The following is a 14,175-nucleotide window of genomic DNA, read 5'->3' on the forward strand; positions in this document are numbered from 1 at the left end:
AAGTTCTTTCACTTCTGCTTTTTCTCAGCAGAAAGCACGTAACTTATTTTGATGTGGTCAGGAGCTGTCAATCATAGCTAACGTTTTATGAGCATCAAAGTATCTGAGCGGTTTTAAAGCCTTGAGATGTGCTGTGGCTTTCTATGAAGGCAGGCACTCCTGTACAGCTGCTTCTTTGAACACTTATGTCTGAGGCAGCAGGTGTAGGGGACTGGTAAGTGAAAAGGCAGTGATTTTTCACAGCTTCTGCCTGGACTGCTCTTTAGCTTCCAAAATGGAATGATGGGGGGGGTCTCTGATATGGGGTCTCTGATATAGGGGTCTCTGATGAGGGGTCTGAGAGGGTGTCTCCATTGGGGTCTGATGGTGGGTGGGGTGGGCAGGATTTGCATTGTGTGGGGTCCTCCAATGGACACTGGGAGGCGTCTACATTACATACATACTCCCTTGACCCACCCTGGGGTCCACCGCATCAGGGCCATGCTTGAAAATTCTGGCACCAATCCACACACGTGTGAATGCCGGCCGAAGGGGCCGGAGCACCAGAGGGGCGTGGAGAATCAGGCTTCTAGCCCTGGAATCGGATGTAAATCACCCATTTGCATCCTGCCGCCGGCATGGGGTGTGTAGTTCAATGCCATCGCGGGTAGGGGGGCTGCTGCCAATTCCATTTCTACCCTGATGCTCGATTCTCCACCGCATCAGGAACCCCACTACCGGGGGGCGCGGGAGACAGTGAAGAATCTACCCCTCTGTTTCTTTGTTGTTTGCCTCAGTGGATTCAGGGTTAACACCAGTCTCTGGTTGCCTACTTCGACAAGCTACAGGAATACATATTTTGCGTGAGCAAGCCTCAGTTAATTAATATGTGTCAGAGTTTTGATGTCTGACAAACAAATGGAAGATTAATTTGCCGATGTCAATTGAAAGTGGACTCATCAGTCTTAATCTGCTGACAATTAGATTATTACCGCAACAATTCAGTCTAGCCAAGCATCCTGCATATCTTTTTTAATGTGGTATTTGAATAGTTATGAGAGTATTGTGTGCAATAACTATATTTTGTTCAAAAGATCTTGCAGGGCATTTTATGCTGCGCAGGTCAAAAACACCAATGATGCTGAGGCCTCAGTTCAGACTTGCCATTTGGCCCAGAGATGTGAGACGTGATGAGGTTAAACATGGCTGGTATAGTGGGCAACTCTGTGGTCAGGAGCTCCCAGTTTGGGTTCATCTGTGGCCTTATCATGAGTCAGTTCACAGCCAGGAAGTCTGAACTCGTTTGATTCCAATGAAGAAGTTAACTCCTGGAGCCAGATTCTTGGGACTGTGCAGGATCCAGATGTCCTGTCCCCATTTCTATCTCCAGCTCCTTTAAGATGTGTAGGAGAGGGGTTGGGCCGTGAACCCAACAAGCTGCTGTTTAGATGTCGCTGGCACAATTATAGAAGTGATTATTTCATAACTTCTGGAATTTTCATGGAGATAGCTGTGTTTGAGAAGCCTTCCTCAATCCCACCCAGTGAATGGAAATGTGAACCATGGATTGGAGGGTGTGAAGCATCTAATAGATGAGTAAAACTGGGGGTGCCCTCTTTGCGGTTCATTGTGAAATGCTGTAGCATGAGTTATATCTATGTTTACTAAAACGAATGATGACAGTGCCGTGATTGGAAAAGGTAAGTGACCATTAGATAATATGGTTGCCAGGGTTGTTACTTCTTACAACTGGTAAGTGGTCAAGTGAAAAAAACAGCTTTGTAGAAGTGGAAAAGTATCCAGATGGATTAGATAGATCATCCACTGGATAAAGTGCAAGTCTGTATTGCACATATGGGAAAGGTAGCCCAGTGTGAGATCAATCGCTAATTGTTAAAGTTTTTCCTATGGCTTTCAGTTATCACCTAAACAACAGCTCAGCCATCTGGTTGGCTGTTTCAGAGCTTTGACGGATGTCTGAGCTTTTGGCTGTCCTCAAAGATGCTAATGGATTCTGTATTGTGGGCTTTGTTTCCAGAGCTATCCAGGTGAGAGTGAAATGGAACAGTAACTGGTAGAAAAGCTCAGCAGGTCAAGTAGCATAGTTAATGTTTTGGGTCAGCATACATGAAGAGATTAGTGTTGCTGGCCATTTCGTCAGGGAAGAATGTGTTTGTTTATTTTGATGAATTTATGAGTTTCTAAGAGGATACTGGTTTTCGATTGCCGGTTCAAGTGATGTTTGTTTATTTTGATAGATCTAAGAGTTTTTAAATGGAGAATGTTTTTAAATGCCTATTCAAATTATCGATATTTATTTTGATGGATTTATGAGCTTCTAAGAGGATAAGGGTTTTCAAATACCAAGTCAAGTGATGTTTCTTTATTTTGACTGAATTTTGAGTTTTGCAAATACTTCCAAATATCACTGAAGTTGTGTTGTATTTATAATGTGGATACTGGTGTTTGGATGAGGCTCAGAGAAGGGGGGTTACTGGACTAAAGGCGGGTTAAGAGGTGATGAGCAGGATGCAGAGAAGGTATGGGGAGGTGTGGATAAGAGAGGCTTTATATTGTCTGATGAACAGGACCAAAGTCATGGGCCATTCAACCTCACCACTTTGGCACCAGCTACCCCTTTTGGCCGGCTGAGACAGAGGTGGAATCGTGACAAAGGGAAAAATCACGATTTCTGTCGGGTACAATGAACATCTGGTTCATAGTATTTTCTTATGGTGCACAAATCTCTTTTGTGTTCAACTTACTCCGTGGCCTTTCCCCTCCCTATCTCTGTGATCCCCTCCAGCTCCGTAACCCTTTGACAAAGCTCCCCACATTTCCAACTCTGTACTCTTGGGCTAGAGTTGTTAGTCCTCCAAGATGGTTCTGAAGTCTTGGGGAATTAACGATTAATCTCCAAGACATTTCTGGGAGCAAACCAGGTTGAGGGCCTGGTGGGGGGAGGGCGACGGTGGGGATGGGGGGGAGAAGCATGGAGCGCATTAAAAGAAACTTTTTTTTTTCAATTTTCTTGGATTACTTTTAAAAATATTGCATGATTGGAAACAAAAAGTGAGTTTGACACACCTAATCATCCAATCAGGCAAGAGTTTGCAATTGTTTGCAATTGTGGGAAAATAGTAACCATGACGCTGGATTATTAAAGCAATCATGTCGGCAATGTAAGTGTGTTGGACGTTGGCAGCATGAGGTTGCCTGATGGGAAATGTTTGACAACACCATCTTTTGTATCCCCAATTTCTTTTATTCCACCAATGGCTGCCTTTCTTCTGTTATCCAAACCCAAAGCTCCAGAATCGCCTCCCTTTACATCTCCGGGCCTCAAACGCTTTCTAGCCTGTCAAGTCTCTCCTTAAGACTTCCTCTTTACCAAACATTTGGTCACCTGTCCCAATATCTCCTCATGCGGCTCAGAATAGAAACAAAATGTACGATATTCTAGAGACGGAATAGAAAAAAATATACGAATTAAGAAGCATTTCCTTTCTGCAAATCTGTGTAAGGACATTTCTTAATAGAGGTTTGAGGAGAGCCAGCTTTGCTGGTGTTCCTGAAAGAAAAAGTTGGTCAATGTGTGAGTAGAAAGAGGATCCTTGAGTGTTCAATCAGTTTGAAGTGGAGTATGATATCAGAATATTTTAATAGGAAAATATTCTGAAAACAACGGACGGGATTCTCCGGTCGCTGATGCTGAAATCGCGTTCTGCGATCGGCCGGAAAATCCCCGTTTCCGACTAAATCGGCGGTGGCGCCGCTTTCACGATGCTCCGCACCCGTACTGACGGCCTCAGGACGTTGCCTGAGGCCCACCACCAGATGTTCCGCCACCGACCGGTTGAGTTCCTGATGACATCGGTCGGGGGTGCTATCATCCGTTGGGAATTCGGCATGGCGGCTGCGGACTCAGTCCAGAGTCACTACCGTCGGGGGAGGGCCAATCCGTGGGGCAGGGGGGACTTTGTCAGGGGATGGGGGTACTGTTGGGGTCACGAGCTGGCCAAAGGGGGGCACTATTTTGCAGGCCGGGTCCGCGAGCAGCCGGCGCCATGTTGCACGGCGCAGCCGCTGCAGGCCTCCACCGCACGCATGCACGGCCACGGACCCGGCAATTCTCCAGGCCATATCTGCAGCTAAAACTGGGTGCTCTATGCCAATCGGCTGCTGTCCCCCAGCCAAACGGAGGAACGGTGGCTGTTTTATGCCAACTTTTCAGTCGTAAAACGCCACTGTTCCCATGCCGGTGTGGGGACGTCGCCTCAAAATCGGAGAATCCAGCCCAACGTCTTTGTCTCAGATTTAGAAATGTGGGAATAGGATTGGGCCTGTCAGCCCCCCCAGCCTGTCCTGCCCTTCAACTAGATCATGGCCGATTTGCACAATGCCATTTGCCCACCTTCGTTCCATATCCCTTGATACAGCTACCGAACACAAATATGTCTATGTGAGTCTTGAAAACTCCAATTGACTCCAACATTCACAACCTTGGCAACATGCACATTGAGCAAAGGATTCCGGATTTTTCCTTTCCTTTGTGTGAAGAAGTGATTCCTCACTTCCTTCCTCAAACGTCTCGCTCTAATTTTGAGATTATGTTCCCTCATCTTTGATTTTCCCATCAAAGGAAGTAGTCACTCTCTATCTATCAACCCCACGGAATGCTTTGAATATTTATTACTATGCGATATGCAGCAGCATTTGATAATGTTGTTCTGTTGAAGCAGATGACGGTTTATGTTCCTGATTTGTGAAATGCCTGAAACTATGAGCAAATAGTTTGAGTGTGGCAATTAATGTGGACACATTATTCGAAGTTTTAGTGCTACTTTATATTACATTTGGCATGTTGAAAGATCCTTGGTACATTAGAAAAACATTGGAAAGTTTGTAATTATTCAAATGCTGAGACATTTGGTTCCCTCTGGGTAAACATTAGGAATCGTGACATGAATTTCGGAGTGAAGACGTTTGCAATATTTTTGCAGTAGTGAACATTCCTCAGTTATTCGACAGCCTCATCATTGTTTGGTGACCCTTGAAGAGATGGGTCTGGATCAATCGATTCCTTTATCTCATGTGAGGATATTGTCCAACCACAAAATTATTCATAGGTTTTTTTATTTCTCCACATTGGGGTGGAACCTCTGCAGTGGAATTAGACATCGGGGGCTGTGTATAACTGGTAGCCCATCAGAAACTGTCCACTTTACTCCAACACGGGAGACAAATTTGAGCCCCATTGTCTCCGGTGCCTTAACAGATCTGCTAAGATTTGGGATTTTGAATGAAGTGTCTTGCAGACTTAAATGTGGGTCTGGTTTCTCCGGTTCCCCAGCCACGCATTTCTCGACGGCGTGCCATTCTTTGGCGGCGGGATTCTGTCTTCCCGCCGCTTTTCAGTGGGATTTCCCATTGAAGCCACCCCACACTGCTGGAAAACCCACGGGCGGGTGTGCGGCCAGCAGGAAAAGTGAATCACAGCGGCCGTAAACACAGTGGATGGTTTGTTGAGGTCAGGAGTGGGAAATTCGCCCCCTTTACCCTGATTCCACCACCTTTCAATTCGCTCATGGCTGACCTGTACTGAGCACCATCTTCCCACCTTTACTTCATACCTCAGTGCCTAACAGTATTGTTTTATTCTTTTCAGGGGATTACTAGCAAAAGTCTAGCATCTTTTGCCCATGCCTAATTTCCCATCAACTGAGTGGCTTAATTGCCAGGTCATTTCAGAGGGCAGTTTAAAGTCAACCACATTTCAGTCATGGGGCGGTCAGACCAGGTTTCGTGAGGGCCACGAAGAGTCCAGCATGAGTTTGTAGAGTTAAACAGAAAGTAACTTTTATTTGCAAAAAATATTTACACAGCACCAATCATTCACTACTAGTTCTCTCTCTCAAGCCGGTACCACACTGGCCAGCTCTATTTATACAGTTGAAAGGTTAACGATTCTCCCAACCCCTCTCTTTGGGGGAGCTCATATTCCCCAAGAACCATGTGGTAACCGATTGTCCCCAACCAATAGGATCTGGGCAGCTTATAACACCAGGTAAGGACGTAGAAACATAGATAATAGAAACAGGAGGAGGCTCTTTGAGTCTGCTCCACCATTCATTATGATCATGGCTGATCATCAAGTTCAATATCCTGATCCTGTCTTTCTCCCCGTATCCCTTGATCCCTTTAGCCGCCAGGAGCTATATCTAATTCCTTCTTGAAATTACACAATGTTTTGGCATCAACTACTTTCGGTGGTAGTTAATTCCACAGATTCACCACTCTGTTGGTGAAGAAATTTCTCCTCATCTCAGTCCTAAAAGGTTTACCCATTATCCTCAAACTATGATCCCTAGTTCTGGGCTTCCCCACCATCGGGAACATTCTTTCTGATCATAGATCATAGCTATACCATAGAATTTACAGGGCAGAAGGAGGCCATTCGGCCCATCGACTCTACACCGGCCCCCGGAAAAGTACCCTACCCAAGGTCAACACCTCCACCCTATCCCCATAACCCAGTACACCCACCCAACACTAAGGCCAATTTTGGACACTAAGGGCAATTTATCATGGCCAATCCACCTAACCTGCACATCTTTGTGGACTGTGGGAGGAAACCGGAGAACCCGGAGGAAACCCACGCACACACGGGGAGGATGTGCAGACTCCGCACAGACAGTGACCCAAGCCAGAATCGAACCTGGGACCCTGGAGCTGTGAAGCAATTGTGCTATCCACAATGCTACCGTGCTGCCCACTGATTTTAGAATTTTGTAAGTTTCTATGAGATCCCCTCTACCTCTTCTGAACTCCATTGAATATAATCCTAACCGACTTACTCTCTCCTCATATGACAGTCCCATCAACCCAGCGATCAGCCTGGTAAACCTTCGCTGCACTCCCTCCAAAGCAAGAACATCCTTCCTCAGATGAGGATTTCAAAACTGCACACAATGGTCGGGATTCTCTGAATCGCTGGTGACGCGGGAAATTCCCGCCACATGTTCTGACGCTGGGATGCGATTCTCCAGCGACCGGAGAATCGGCGGCAATTGCGCCCACGCGGCCGACGCGGCGCCGGTTGGGGGCCGCTGAAGGGCCCCCTCGGTGATTCTCCGTGGTCGACCAGCTGAATTCCCGCTGATGCCCATTGGCATGGTTCCAACCTGGTACCACCCGGCGGGAGTTCGGACCCGCGGCCGCGGTGGCTGTACTGGTGGGGAAGGCGGGGGGGATCAGACTACACGGGGGGGCCTCCACAGCATCCAGGCCCATGATCGGGGGCTACCAATCGGCAGGTACCCGCGATCTGGAAAGGGCCTAAATCCTTCTGCGTGGGCCCGCTCTAGGGCTGCGCCATGTTGCGCGGCGCCGGCACCTAAACGGCGGAGCAGAGATGGCCGTCACACGCATGTGCGGACCCGCACCAGCGGTGCAGGGCACGTATCTGCGGCGGAGCAACGCGCAGCACCCTGGAGCCGTGCTGGCTCCCTGAGGGCTGCTGAATCACTGAGCCAGGAGGCCCGTTGACGACGGTGTGCACCACTCCAGTGTTTACGCCGGCGTCAACATTTGGTCGGGATTGCGGAGAATCCCGGCCAATACTCCAGGTGTGGCCTCACATACGCCCTATACAATTGCAGGACGGTAGCCTGGAGACCCCAGTTGAACTCCAAACAACCACTACCTTTTTGGCGAACAGAATATCAGTTTTCCATAGACATTTATGTAAAGAGGTGCTCCCTGATTTTACGCCTGACTTTAATTTTGATGTTTAGGCCCCTTTATTCTGGATTCCTCCACTAGAGAAAAGAGTTTTTTCTCCTTAATGGTTTGCTGGTTTTCTGACGGCTTCCTGATTTCCCTTTTGCTTCACAAAATGGCACAAACTGCCTTTAGTATTGGTAAACCAGCTAATCCGTGGTCTAAAAACAAGGAGCATGAACTGTAAATGGGACTACAGTGCTACGTAGAATTGGCCTCATGTAGCAATGGTCTTGAGCACATTAAATTAAGAAAGGAACTTGATGTGTAATTGCAATGTTCATTTATTAATTTTATTAATTCATTGTATTTATAGTTCATACTGTTTCTCTACTCTCATCTTAAAAAACATATTGTGGTGAATTTTCCGCGAGGAATTCTCCGGGATTCTCCATTCTGCGCACACCCGTCCGCGGGTTTCCCAGCGGTGTGGGATGCATACAATAGGAAGTCTCATTGGCCAGTGGCGGGAATGGAGAATCCCGTTGCCGGCGAAGACGTGTCACCGAGAAACACGCGACTGAGGAGGCAGAGAATTCACCCCATTGTCACAATCTCTGACGCTTTAACACCATAAAATAGTATGAGAAAGTATGCAAACTTGAGTCACCTGCTGAGTTAGGTTGTTAGCCATATCTCAGCACTGAATCGGAAGGTGTTCAAGTCCCAGCCCAGAGTCTTCAGCATGTAACCTAGGCCGACATTCCGGTGCAATACTGAGGGGGTGCTGCACAGTTTGAGATGCTGACTTTGGGAGAGACTTTAAACGGAGGTCCCATCGGCCTTCTAAAATACCACATAGTAATATTTCAAAGAAGGGCAGGTGACTTCTCCCTCTTGCCCTAGTCAATAGTTACCCCTCAATGAACACCAGTAAAGAAAATATACAAGTATCCATTCATTATTGCACTGGTGTTGAGCTTGAGTTGCCCACATTGACTGCTTGCAGTTCTTACATTGTAATAGCGACTACAATTCGAAAGCTCTTCATTTGCTTGAAAGCGCTTTGAGATGCCCTGAGATCATGAAAAGTGGAGTATAAATGCGAGTCTACCTGTCTGTTACTTTGCTGTTTGTGGGGAAGCACCTCCCAACACTCCAGTTAAGATCAGAAACTCGCCCTGCGGGAAATCACGACATAAGCCACAACTTGCATTAATATAGCGCGTTTAACATAGTAAAACATCCCAAACAAGGTTTGACACCGAGCCATATAAATAGATACGAACACAGGTCCAAAGAGCAAGCGGTTTTGAGGAAAAGAGAATTGGAGAGCCAAAGTCAGGCTGTTACTTGGCCAGCATGTGGGTGACTCTCCGCATTTTGGCCAAAGTCTCCAGATGTTAGTTAGGAGGAATTTGCAGGGTGGATTGGACAGGGTTTCATCATTTTCAGTGTCTAGGTTGGTGCCGGGCAGTGCATCTGGTTTTATTCTTATTCAGTTTTTAGACTTTTACAGCAAAGAACTCGGCCATTAGGCTCATCGTTGCTGTGCTGCCTCTTTCAAAGAGTTGTTCAATCAGTCTCACAACAATAATAATAATCTTTATTGTCACAAGGAGGCTTACATTAACACTGCAATGAAGTTTCTGTGAAAAGCCCCTCGTCGCCACATTCTGGTGCCTGTTCAGGTACACGGAGAGAAAATTCAGAATGTCCAATTCACCTAACAAGTTTTTGGGACTTTTGGGAGGAAACCGGAGCACCCGGAGGAAACCCACGCAGACACAGGGAGAACGTGCAGACTCCGCACAAACAGCAACCCAAGCCAGGAATCGAACCTGGGACCCTGGCGCTGTGAAGGAACAGTGCTAACCATTGTGCTGCCCACCATGACTCTTTCCTGTTGTCCTGTCATTTCTTTCTATTCAACTATTCATCCAATTCCCTTTTGAAAGTTACGACTGATTCTGCTTGTGGCACCTAGTGCATTCCAGGTCACAACAATCCTCTGGGTAAAAGAAATTCCCATCTCCCCCCCGGCATTTTGCCAATTACCTTTCGGCCAGTTAAAAACCCTTCTGTTTACTCCATAAAAAACTCTGCATAACTTCAAACACTTCTATCAAATTTCTCTGCTCGACGGGAAGCAATCCCAGCTTCTCCAGTCTCTCCAATAACTTAAGTCCTTCATCCCTGGCATCATGCTAGTAAATCTCTTTTGTACCATGTCCTAAGGCCTTTGGTCGAATTGCAACACTTCTTTCATTGCTGGCTTTTCAAAGGCCAAGGACGTGTCTGAAGTATTAGCCAGCATTTTCATTTCTTTCCCCCGCTGAACACCTGATAGAACTACCCAATGTCACAGTAACATCATCCTTAAAGTAAAAGGGGTGGCAGTACAAATCTGAAGTCCATCCTGTGCATCCATAGGATCATAAGATCGTAGGAAATAGGAGCATGAGTAGGCCATTCGGTCCATCACTCCTGCTCTGCCATTGAACAGGATCATTGCTGGTCTGATTGTTGCCTTAACCCCATTTCCTGCCTGGCTCCCATAATCCTTGACTCTCTTGCTAATCAAAAATCTGTCCAACTCACCCTTGAATGTATCCAATGACCATCTCCACTGCTGTCTGGGGAATAAATTCCTGTTAGAGAAGAAATTCATCTCTGCTTTAAATAAGAGACTCCTCACTTTTAAACTGTGTCCCTTACTTGCAAATTCCGCCCACGATGGGAAACATCCTCCCTGTCAGGCTCCCTCAGGATCTTATGTGTTTCAATAATGACCCCCCAGTGGTCGGGATTGAAAGCACTAGCAACAGCGCCGCTCCCGATAGCCCCGGGGAAGTACTCAGGGAGTCCGGTAATAATAACTTCATTGAGAATTTGGAGGCAGTTTCGCCAACACTTCGGGTTGGGGGCAGAGTCAAGGGAAATGCCGATTCAGGGCAACCACAGATTTGAGCCAGGGATGTGGGATGGAAATTTTCGGAAATGGGAGGGGAAGGGGATTAAGACACTGAAAGATTTGTTTCTTCGGGGTCGGTTTGCAGTATTGAAGGAGCTGGAAGCGAAGTATGGGCTGGAGCAGGGGGAAATGTTTAGATACATGCAGGTTCGAGATTTTGCCAGGAAGGAGATACAGAACTTCCCGGAGGAGCCGGCCTCCACATTGCTGGAGGAGGTACTGACGACAGGGCGACTGGAGAAGAGGGTACTGTCAGCGGTCTACGGAGCTATTTTGGAGGAGGAGCCACTGGAAGGGATCAAAGCAAAGTGGGAGGAAGAGATGGGAGAGGATATGGAGGAGGGGTTCTGGTGTGAGGTGCTCCGGAGAGTGAATGCCTCCACCTCATGCGCGAGGTTGGGGCTGATACAGCTGAAGGTGGTATACAGAGCACACCTCACGAGGGCGAGGTTGAGCCGATTCTTGCAAGGTGTGTGTGAACTTTGCGGGGCGGGCCCCGCTAATCACGTTCATATGTTTTGGTCCTGTCCAAAGCTAGAGGATTACTGGAAGGAGGCTTTTAAGATAATTTCTAAAGTGGTGCATGTGAAACTGGACCCGGGCCCCCGGGAGGCCATATTCGGGGTGTCGGACCAGCCAGAGTTGGAAACGGGTGCGGAGGCAGATGTTGTAGCCTTTGCCTCGTTGATCGCCCAAAGGCGGATCCTGATGGGTTGGAGGACAGCCTCTCCACCCTGTGCCCTGGCGTGGCAGGGGAATCCGTTGGAATTTTTGACTCTTGAGAAGGTTACGTTTGAACTGAGGGGAGGAATGGAGGGGTTCTAATTGCAACTTACTATCCCATCTATTTTAGAGTCATCTGCAAATTTGACTATAGTACCTTCTATCCTTACATCCAGGTCACCAATATAAGTTATAAATAGTTAGGGCCCAAGGACTTAACCCTGTAGCACCCCACTAGTTACATCTTGCCAGCCAGAAAAATACTCATTTATCCCGGCTGTCGGTTAGCCAATCTTTCTATCCAAATGAATAAATGACACCTAATTACATGTGACCTTACTTTTGTATTAACCTTTTGTGCCGCACTATGTCAAATGCTTTCTGGAAGTCCCGATATACTACAAGATGTCCATTATCTACTTGGTTTGTTACATCTTCGAAGAACTCTAGCAAATTAGTCAAACACGATTTACTCTTCATAAAACCATGCTGACTCTGATGGATTGCATTTTCTCTTTCTAAATGTCCTGTTATTCCTTAAAAATTGATTCTAACAATTTCCCAATGACAGATGTTAACTTAACTGGTCTATAGTTTCCTACTTTCTGCCTCCCTCCCTTTTTGAATCATGTTTTTAGCATTTTTCCAATCCATTGAAACCTTTCCCGCATTCAGGGAATTCTGGAATATTATAACCAATGGATTCACTAACTCCGCTGTCACTTTCTTTAAGACGCTAGGGTGTATGCCGTCAGACCCTGGGGACCTGTCTGCCTTCAATGCCAATAGTCGAGGACTTTTTACCTACTGATGATGATTGTTCTAAGTTCCTCACTTTCTATTACCTCTGCAGGACGTAGTACATGTTACTCCAGAAAAGTGGTGTTATGTAATTATTTAAAACATGTTGCAAACATTATTCAGATAAAAGCTCAAGTGCAGATGACAGAAGTTGTATGTTTGTACTTTATTAACTTGCATGTAAACAGCAGTGGGTAAGTGATTGATACGGCATGTTTGCGGTACTGGCATTTTCAACATTAACACACAATGAGCTGCAGATGCCTACAAGCTATTAGAGATGTTGATTTGTCACATTTTCCAACATCATACTCAAACTAAATATTTCAACAACAGCAGAAGTGTTGAAGAAGCAGGAATATTTGCTGCGCTCCTTCATTAAGAAGGTTCGAACCCATAAGATAGCTTTCTCGTGGGTCCCATCGCAACTACGCCATAGATTGTGGGTTTTCAGCCATCTGAACCCGAAACTTGGAAATTCCCCAATCTAAACCTCTCTGTGCCTCTCTCACCTTTACGACTCTTCTTAAAACATACCTAAGCCAGTCTTAAAGTGTTCTCATGTGGCACAGTGTTTGTTTGTAAAAAAACAAATTCCAATTAAGGGGCAATTTAGCGTGGACAATCCACCTAGCCTGCACATCTTTGGGTTGTGGAGGAGAGACTCACGCAGACACGGGGAGAAGGTGCAAACTCCACATGGACAATGACCCAGGCCGGGATCGTACCTGGGTCCTCAGCGCTGTGAGGACACAGTGCTAACCACTGTGCCGCCAACAAAATCCCGTTCTGACCTCACGATATTTAGCGGCTATGAAGCAATTTGCGCCTGCGGCTAACGGGCCCACTAAAGCGCGCCCAGATTTTGTTATTGTTGCTGCCTAAGACTCGAATATTCCAGCCATTCCTCGCAGGATCTTCCATTCCTGCCAAGGCGAATCCCCTCCGCTTTGAGTTCCCCAGCTGCGGAGAGTGCGAACAACCAGAAAGCCCGTAGTCAGTGCTGGGTCCGGAAGATTCCGCTGCCGGCCAATGGCGGGCCCCTCCTATGCCGCAAAACACGCCGCAGCGGAGAGTGGAAAATCCTTCCGTAAGACTCAGCAGTATAGTATCCTCAGCCTGTCTCCATCTCACTCCCCTTCAGGCACAGGGCCCACCATGGGGGCAGAGACATCTGAAGATAGCCTTGTGTATAGACTTAGCTGATAGCCAAGGGAAATTTGATAACCGTGGATAGAGAGCACAGTGAATTCTTAATTCGAAACATGCACAGATTGAGGCTACTTCTGATATCACGCCTGAAGCGTCCTTTTGTTAATCGCTGATTCTACGTGAAAGGTCTGTTGGGTTTTTGTTTCGCTGCTTTAGGATAATGTGAAGAAAGATAAACCAAGGCCTTAAACCTTTCTAACCACTTGATTTTATTAACATTAAAATGCAACTGACTTCACGGATAGAGATTCATGTAATCTTCATGAGAGGTACAACCCGACACTCAGAACAGCCAATTCCTGAGAGATTAATTCTCAATTGGCACCCTGTGTGTTACTCCTCTGGACTTTTCCATCAATCGCGAGGCCTGTGTCTCCGAGAACTTACTAAAATAGTTGATGTTATATCCATCTTGCAGTTGATTGTTCCCACTTTTCGCCTCCAACCCTATCTCGATCGCCATGGCAACACGAGCTGATGTTTACAATAGCTTCTCACAAACTGTCAAGGCCTCACAGCTGTCTTATTTTTAACCTTCTACAGTCTGCTAAATAACACTCTTTGGGTATGATCAACCTTCCCAGCCATGCTATTGTACAAGTGAGTTTCACAGTTCTTTTGTTGAATTAATACTTTCAGCCGAACTCAGCTCCATCAGCAAGCAATTAATCTTTAAAACTGGTATTGAAAAGTCCAAACCCCTTCAGTCTGCACGTATAAAATATCAACCAAGGCTGCTTTTCAGCCAAGGTTAATAGGAATTT

The 14,175-nt window shown here is 46.5% G+C and overlaps 1 protein-coding gene across 8 annotated transcripts in view; it reads left to right on the forward strand.

Annotated features, from left to right (window-relative positions):
* LOC140410367 (KH domain-containing, RNA-binding, signal transduction-associated protein 2-like) overlaps window positions 1–14,175 on the forward strand; it is an 824,701-nt gene that overhangs the window by 740,471 nt on the left and 70,055 nt on the right. The gene's annotated exons all lie outside the window — the stretch shown is intronic.

The sequence above is a fragment of the Scyliorhinus torazame genome, chromosome 4 (genome assembly GCF_047496885.1).
Source record: "Scyliorhinus torazame isolate Kashiwa2021f chromosome 4, sScyTor2.1, whole genome shotgun sequence".
Classification (NCBI taxonomy): domain Eukaryota; kingdom Metazoa; phylum Chordata; class Chondrichthyes; order Carcharhiniformes; family Scyliorhinidae; genus Scyliorhinus; species Scyliorhinus torazame.